An 8,967-nucleotide genomic window follows, 5' to 3' on the forward strand; every position below is an offset into this window, starting at 1 on the left:
GCATATTAGAATGATTTCTGAAGATCATGTGACACTGAAGACTGGAGCAATGATGATTGAATGATGAAAATTCAGCTTTGATCACAGCAATAAATTACATTTTAAAGTATGTTAAAATAGAAAACCATTATTTTAAATTGCAATATTTCACAATATTACTGTTTTTTCTGTATTTCTAATCACATAAATGTAGCCTTGATGAGCAGAAGAGACTTCTTTAAAGAACATTACAAATCTTACTTATCCCAAAATTTTGAAAGGCAGTGTGATATATATATATATATATATATATATATATTGAATGATGAAAATTCAGCTTTGATCACAGCAATAAATTACATTTTAAAGTATGTTAAAATAGAAAACCATTATTTTAAATTGCAATATTTCACAATATAACACATTATTACATTTTTAAATTGTTCGATTTTAAATTAAAATTTTGTTTGGTGTCACAAAAATCACACTTCACCTTTAGTATCTGTTGTATTGTCTTTTAAATACTTGATGATTAAGATATCAAGAGATATCACTCCAGTAATCGTTAAATCAGTAATCAGCAAATCGGGAACACTTTACAATAAGGTCTCATTCATTAACGTTAGCTAAGAAGAACCTAAAAATAAGCAATGCATTTCTTACAGAATGTATATACCTTTGTTAATGTTAAATACAGTTGTTCATGTTAGTTGTTATGTTCATGTTAGGTCATGTTATGTTGAAATTAGCATTATCTACGATTCATAAATGCTGTAGAAGTATTGCTACATTTACATTCTTCATCGTTCAAATCGACATAAAAGGAATACAACAAGTAACTGTTAATAAATGCAATTATGAGAATAATGCAAATGACAGAACAAAACTCTTTTGGCTTCAAAAAGGCTTCATTTTCTTTATGAAAAATCAAATTTTGTGCAGTGAAATATGATCAGTACCTGGTTTTGTGAGATTCACCCAAACTGTAGTCTGCCTGGTTACTCTCTCCATCACTGTTTGAGTTTAAGAGCCGGAATGAGCTTCAACACGAGCTCACATTGAGAGACAGAAGATATCTGCGCTGTTAAAGCAGACGATGAGCGTCGGCTCTGACGGTATTCCTGACAATAAACAATACTGTGGACTTTCAAACAGTCGCTAACTGGATAATGGTTTCTGCCTTTTGACTCTCATAAGCCTGTTTGCTTCTGCTAGTCCTGTTTGTTTTTGTTAACCAAGCGATTTCAGCAGCTCGGCTTTGCCACATCAGGACTTGAGGAAACACACCATATGTGCTCCGTTTCATGGTTTACACTAGAAACCATGAGAGAAACTTGAAAAAAAAAGAAAAAAAAATCAGCTTCAGTAGTATTTGTATCATTTGTACTCCAATTATTACCATTAATACCACGCTTTGTACACACTTTGAACTGGGAAACAGAATCAGCTTATTGAATGGATACTGTGTATCCTGAAGTAGTCAAAAATATAACATTATAGTGTTAGAATACTACTTTTTTTTGTACCTTTCAGGAGGACGAGGAAAAATAGACACGTCATAAAACATGGATTATTATAATTAATTATTATTCAGCATCACTGTTATTTGTTATTAGGGATACCACATTAAATGTTATGATCAAAATGTGTTGTACATAATGTTTGATATTAAGGTATTAATTTGATTCACATGTCTTTTCTAAAAAAAAATATGAGTGCAAAACGTTGGGATGTTTGCGTACGACAAACGCAGCCAATCAGAGACCACCTTTGAAGCCCCGAGCCAATAGGAACGCTTCATCTGTTTTTAAATCTCCTGCCAACGTTTTTGGATCCGATCAGACGGATGGAGTTCAAAGGTGCAGCGTTTGTTCAGATGATGCTGTGTTTGCCGGACTGTCTGTGATTTTAACGAAAGGAACTTGCTGGTTTCATAACGTGGCATGTGCATGGACTTGATAATGAAAAACATGTTAAATAAAGTGTTCTTTTGGCTGTTTTCACCTCTTCTTTTCTTGACACGTTCGTGTGTGCTGTAGTTCGACTGAAATGCGAAGGTTATGCAGGAGAGTGCTGTAGTTTTGCACAAGCACTGCTCCAGAATGTTTGCTGCGGTGCAGAAGGTTCTAGAGTTGTTTGTTTGATTGTTTTCAATGGTTTTGGGAATAAATCATCTGTCATGAGTTCACGTCAACAGAGCGCCGCAGACTGGCTCTCAGCGTCCAGAAACATTTTTAGTGTTTTTAGAGTTTAAGAGTGGGAATCTGTTCAGTATATGTGTGTGAATTTAAACTGAACTGAAACAGGACGATGAACTGAAATGAAATGACAGGAAGAGAAAAAAATTTCCCTTCAAAATACATGATTTGTGCTTATTTATTCCCTGATATATATATATTTTATGGTGACACTTTACAATAAGGTTCCATTTTTTTAACTATATTTAATGCATTAACTAACATTACTTAACAATGAGCAATACACTGTTACAGTATTTATTAATCTCTGTTAACGTTAGTTAATACAAATACAGCTAGTCCATGTTAGCTCAGGTCCATTAAATAACATTAACAGATACAACATTTGATTTTAATAATGTATTAGTAAATGTTGGAATCAACATTGCCTAAGATTATACTTTGTATTTTTTATTGTTAGTTAACTAATGTTAACAAATAGAACCTTATTGTAAAGTGTTACCTTTTTTTTTTTTTTTCTAACAGCCCATCTTTTTTTTTAGATCTATTAATAAAATGTGAAAATTGTTTGACATGAGCTACAACCTTGTGCAATAATAATAAGCTTGTGTCAGAAAACTTTATTGTGCATAAACTGGCTTTGATTCATTTTGTGGTCCATGAAAACATTTTATATCATACAATTTTTTTTTTAAACATTAGATTAAGTTTAAATACTATAAAATAGTGGAGTTAAATTTTTTAACACTGTATAGATTTTAAAACTAAATATAATGAATTATTACAATATACATTATTTAACTATTTACATTATTATTCTAGCTAGATGCTTTTTTGTATGCTATAAAATGTTTCTGGGTAATTCATACTGAGAAAGGAAATTAACTTTTATAGACCATGAAATAAATCAAAAGCCAGTAGATGCATTATGAAGTTTTCCGACACAAGCTTACAGTTTTATTAGTGCACAAGTTTGTGTACTAATACCATACAATTGCCATACCATACAATTTTCAAATTTGATTGATTCATCCAAAATATATTTTTTTTGTATATGATTTGTATAATATAAAATGTTTATGGGTAATTGATACTGAAAAATGAAATGTATTTACTGTAAAACTGTACTTAATTTCTTTGTGTTTAATTCCTTCAACTTTAAAAGATAATTCTGCGGCTCAGTTCCTCTTCTGAAAGAATTCTGCTCGACTCTCTATTTTTAGATCTATTAATAAAATGTGAAAATTGTTTGACATGAGCTACAACCTTGTGCAATAATAATAAGCTTGTGTCAGAAAACTTTATTGTGCATAAACTGGCTTTGATTCATTTTGTGGTCCATGAAAACATTTTATATCATACAATTTTTTTTTAAAACATTAGATTAAGTTTATTGTAATACTTCATTTATATTTATATTTAGTTTTAAAATATAGTCCAGTATTTTATAGTATTTTTGATTTTTAAATATTAGTTAATTTATTATGTATATTTGTAACATTATAGAAAGTATTAAATTAAATTAACATATATATATAAATAAATCAAAAGCCAGTAGATGCATTATGAAGTTTTCCGACACAAGCTTACAGTTTTATTAGTGCACAAGTTTGTGTACTAATACCATACAATTGCCATACCATACAATTTTCAAATTTGATTGATTCATCCAAAATATATTTTTTTTGTATATGATTTGTATAATATAAAATGTTTATGGGTAATTGATACTGAAAAATGAAATGTATTTACTGTAAAACTGTACTTAATTTCTTTGTGTTTAATTCCTTCAACTTTAAAAGATAATTCTGCGGCTCAGTTCCTCTTCTGAAAGAATTCTGCTCGACTCTCTACAGACCGCAGTCATTCTAGTCTTAGTGATAGAGTCTTACACATGCCTTAGTCAACACACTCCTAACGAACACAAGAGATGCTCGCCGCTGTGTGTGTGTGTGCGTGTCCTCTTTACTAGCAGCCTGTTTAAACTGAAGTGTGCTGGAGAAACTGTGTGAGTGTGAGTGTGTGTGTGTGTGTGTGTGTGTGTGCGTGCGTGCGTGTGTGTGTGTGTGTGTGTGTGTGTGCGTGCGTGCGTGTGTGTGTGTGTGTGTGTGTGTGTGCGTGCGTGCGTGTGTGTGTGTGTGTGTGTGTGTGTGCGTGCGTGCGTGTGTGTGTGTGTGTGTGTGTGTGTGCGTGCGTGCGTGTGTGTGTGTGTGTGTGTGTGTGTGCGTGCGTGCGTGTGTGTGTGTGTGTGTGTGTGTGTGCGTGCGTGCGTGTGTGTGTGTGTGTGTGTGTGTGTGCGTGCGTGCGTGTGTGTGTGTGTGTGTGTGTGTGTGCGTGCGTGCGTGTGTGTGTGTGTGTGTGTGTGTGTGCGTGCGTGCGTGTGTGTGTGTGTGTGTGTGTGTGTGCGTGCGTGCGTGTGTGTGTGTGTGTGTGTGTGTGTGTTGATTCAGATCTCACTCACTCCTGTACTTCTGATGACACTGGTTCTGCTCTTCTGCATAAATAGGTGCTGTACTTGCTTTTTCCCCACTGTACAAACAGGAACAAACTTTTGGGGAAAAAAGAAAGTAAAAAAATCTAAGGTCTGTATTTGTATATACACGTGTCTGAACAACTATAAATAATAATTAAAGAAAAAAAATGCATTGCTTGGCTGGTTTATTGTGCTTGTTTACTCGGGGCTAGTTGTCACACTCCTATAAGCATTTCTCAGGGTAAATATATAGTTATTTTTGTGTAGGCACAAACATTAAAGTTTAAAGTTTCAAAAATTGTTTTTGAAAATTTCCATAATTCCATTAATTACCATGAAAAATTTTATTTAACACTCATTAACCATGTTGTCAATGTGCCTGCTGTTAAAGAATGTGATTGTTGGAAATATGAAAGTACTACACAGTTTATGAAACAGCAAAATGAGAAAAGGTAGTATATAACACAAACAGCACTGTAATGGTCTCCAGATCCAAGTGATTCATTTCAGCACAATGAAAAGACCACAAATCATCTTATTAATGGATTATATGAATGTAAGCTCTGAATTGTCTAAATACGTTCTCAACAGTTTTCATGACATGAATAAAAGACCATTTGGTTCATGCTCCATATATGCCACACTTTCAAGAAAATAGCTTTTTTACATTTTCTCATTTCAATTGAAAAGGTTACCATTGAAAAATGAATCGCTGTGAGTTCAATTTGACTAGGCCTGTATAAATGTGAACAACAGATACTGATAAAGACTAAAAGAAATGCTCCCGCTGGAATCATTTAGTCAGAAAAGCATGAAGAAAAACTGCACAGTAAGCATGCATATTAATTTGAACAAAAGCAAAATGAGGTAGAACTGATTTTATTGAAGCTCATTAAAATGTAATAATGGGGACATGAAAATGTCTGGTATTCCAAGAAAAATAAATTCATGATTTATTAAAGTTATTATGCATTACACACTAAAGCTATTAAAGTAGGCAAAGCAATTAGCACAACGATCATTTAAAGTGTTTTACATAAAAGTGATTAAACAATTCATAGTAATAAAATGTACATAGAAATAAAAAGACACATATGTATACAGAAATACATTGCAGCATCTTAATGATTGCACTGTATTAATTTAAGTTAATAAAGGACACATAATCTAATGTCTGTACAACATTTCATTTTCATGCAATAGTCAATTTTGAGATTTTGGACATTATTTCATAACGTGCCGTTTCATACTAGTGGAAAGAAAACATCCAAAATACACACTTTAAGCATTTATTTTATTACACTTTATCTACTTGCATCTGTAGATTTCAATTACAATAAAGGCCATTTTCTAAAATGAGTTTTTATCTCCACTTCAGCAGCACTTACATGCACCAAAATTTAGAGTTTTATTCCTATATATATATTCTGAAGATTTTTACAGAAGGGTTTGTTCATAATCATTCACCTTGAGTTTATTATTGCACTTTATCGATTTGGTCTGCAGATTTCACTTACAATATGCATCTTTAAAGGCCATTTTCTAAAATGAGGTTTTTATCTCCACTTCAGCAGCACTTACATGCACCAACATTTAGAGTTTTATTCCTATCTATATTCTGAAGATTTTTTACAGAAGGCTTTGTTCATATATCATTCATCTTTATAGGTTTATTATGGCAATTTCTCTGTTTCCGTCTGTATATTTCAATTGCAATATGTATCTTTAAAGGCCATTTTCTCAAAATGAGTTTGTTCCTCCACTTCAGCAGCACTTACATGCACCAACATTTAGAGTTTTATTCCTATCTATATTCTGAAGATTTTTACAGAAGGGTTTGTTCATTTATCACTCGCCTGGATTTATACAACATTTTATTCCTAAACAAGGTGAAATTTTGTTTCTTCTGTCTGTTGACAGCATTTTCTGATTTATAAAGTGATAAAAAGAGAAATCCAAAATCCCCTCTATAAAAACCTTTGACTCTAATATGACAACAAAATCAAACAAGAATTTTGAACCAATGTTGAGATTTCTGTTCTGCACATTCCTGCAAATGTCTGCGTGTTTACAGTTTTTGCCTATTGCTTGAACACTATAGACACATGCTTAGACCAAAGTAACAAAACTTGAAGCTTTTGTTACTATACCTTAAACACAGTGTAACCATACCTTAAACAAAAGCGCTGCTTTGCACTTCAGTTGCAATTCTGCAACACACTTGCTCCTGCACACTACACACTATTTCATACATAAGACACTTCGTTCATAAATGAAATCTCATGGGTACCATTGGGAAAACACATCTATTCAAAATACAAAACACATTGGGTGATTGAAAACACTTAGACACACACCTGAAAACACTTACTTACAAAACTGATCACCAATCAGCCAACCACAAATAGGCCTCAGTTGAGCCATTTTGAGAACTTTGCAAGCATGGAGGCAGGGAGAGCAAGAGGCAGAGGCAGAGGAGGACAAAGACAAAGAGAGAGAGGAGTAGGACATGGTCGAAGAGGCTATGCACGGAACAATATTTCAGATGATATTAGAGCAACGTTGGTGGAATCCTGTGGCCAGACCCAAACAGACGGCAGGATCTGTAATCCCACCCACGCACAATTGGCCTGTTTTTCAGTATTTACTGTAGTGTATTTTGTGTTTTATTTTTGTATTATTTTTGCATTACTGCATTTACTGTACTGTACTGTACTGTAAAGTATAGTACTGTGATGTGCAGTATTGAGTTGATGTCATTTGTAACCTTTCAGTACTTTCATTTTTGGTTGTTGTGAAAACCTTTGTTGGAAAAAAACAGAACAAAAACTGTAAGTGTTGCATTGAGCTTCAGAAAATTAAAGTGTTTTATATAAAGTACACTAGTGTGTTGCTGCTAATCTGAAAGTGTATTCATATGATGTATGATGCAATCATTTTGTCATCAGAGTGACATTTTGACAAAGGATTGTTAGGTTTTGATAGCAGAGTTTCAATTCGACATAGATGTGAATGGTTTATTTCCCAGTGTTGTGTCTTGTGTGCTTGTGTGTAAAGTTTTGACACAATGAGCCGAAGTTTTGCAAAAAGTGTTCAAGCAATAGGCAAAAACTGTAAAACACAATCGACTGATGAGCAAATCAATATACACTATATTATAATATGGACACATGGGCGATTCTAGGATTTTTTCAGCTGGGGGCACAAGAGGGGCCCCAATTAATACAGAGGGGCCAATCTTATGTTGTGTATTTATATGTAGAACTGTAGATATTCAAATCATTTAAAGTTCAGTAAGCTTTAAAATCAGCAATAAACAGTAATACCTTATTATCTTTTAATGGCATTTATTCACTGCTGTAAATCAGAACAGTCAAATACAATTTGTATTACCTTTTCACTTTTCAGGAGTCAAAAACTGTAATAAATAAAATAATCCAATGTGTGAATAGAGTACAGCTCACAACAATAATAAAACTCAACATTAATGCTTTAATGCAGGGCTGATTGATGAGCTGATGAGTGGCTGTTGATGGTCATCAGAAAGATGGTGAGAGAGAGTGCTGTGTGTGTGTGTGAGTGAGTGAGTGAGTGAGTGAGTGAGTGAGTGAGTGAGTGAGTGAGTGAGTGAGTGTGTGCACAATTGGCCTGTTTTTCTGTATTTATTACAGTAGTGTATTGTGTATTATTACTGCATTTACTGTACTGTAAAGTATAGTACTGTGATGTGCAGTATTGAGTTGATGTCATTTGTAACCTTTCAGTACTTTCATTTTTGGTTGTTGTGAAAACCTTTGTTGGAAAAAAACAGAACAAAAACTGTAAGTGTTGCATTGAGCTTCACAGAATGCTAACTGATGAACTGAATAAAAACAGTGAAAATTAAAGACTGCAGTGTTTTATATAAAGTACACTAGTGTGTTGCTGCTAATCTGAAAGTGTATTCATATGATGCAAGTGTGTATCATTTTGTCATCAGAGTGACATTTTGACAAAGGATTGTTAGGTTTTGATAGCAGAGTTTCAATTCGACATAGATGTGAATGGTTTATTTCCCAGTGTTGTGTCTTGTGTGCTTGTGTGTAAAGTTTTGACACAATGAGCCAAAGTTTTGCAAAAAGTGTTCAAGCGATAGGCAAAAACTGTAATTAGATAATGCCTTGTTTGCATATTTAAACATAACATTTCAGAAAACTTGTAAAACAAATGTTTACAATTGTTAAAGTTCCCCTGAATTGCTTAGAGACACGCAGCGTTACTCTGTGTTGACGTCATTTTAACTGAAACAGGAAGACAGGGCGGGACATATCAAGCAGC

General features: G+C 33.5%; 1 long non-coding RNA gene across 1 annotated transcript in view; it reads right to left on the minus strand.

The window, feature by feature from the left end:
* LOC107692205 (uncharacterized) overlaps positions 1 to 7,108 on the minus strand; it is a 22,966-nt gene extending 15,858 nt beyond the window's left edge. The window contains exon 1 of the long non-coding RNA XR_001634622.1: positions 6,823 to 7,108. This is a non-coding gene — a long non-coding RNA (uncharacterized LOC107692205). The remainder of the gene's footprint in view (positions 1 to 6,822) is intronic.
* Between the last annotated feature and the right edge of the window lie 1,859 nt (positions 7,109 to 8,967).

The sequence above is a fragment of the Sinocyclocheilus anshuiensis genome, unplaced genomic scaffold (assembly GCF_001515605.1).
Source record: "Sinocyclocheilus anshuiensis isolate Anshui unplaced genomic scaffold, SAMN03320099.WGS_v1.1 scaffold614, whole genome shotgun sequence".
Taxonomy (NCBI): domain Eukaryota; kingdom Metazoa; phylum Chordata; class Actinopteri; order Cypriniformes; family Cyprinidae; genus Sinocyclocheilus; species Sinocyclocheilus anshuiensis.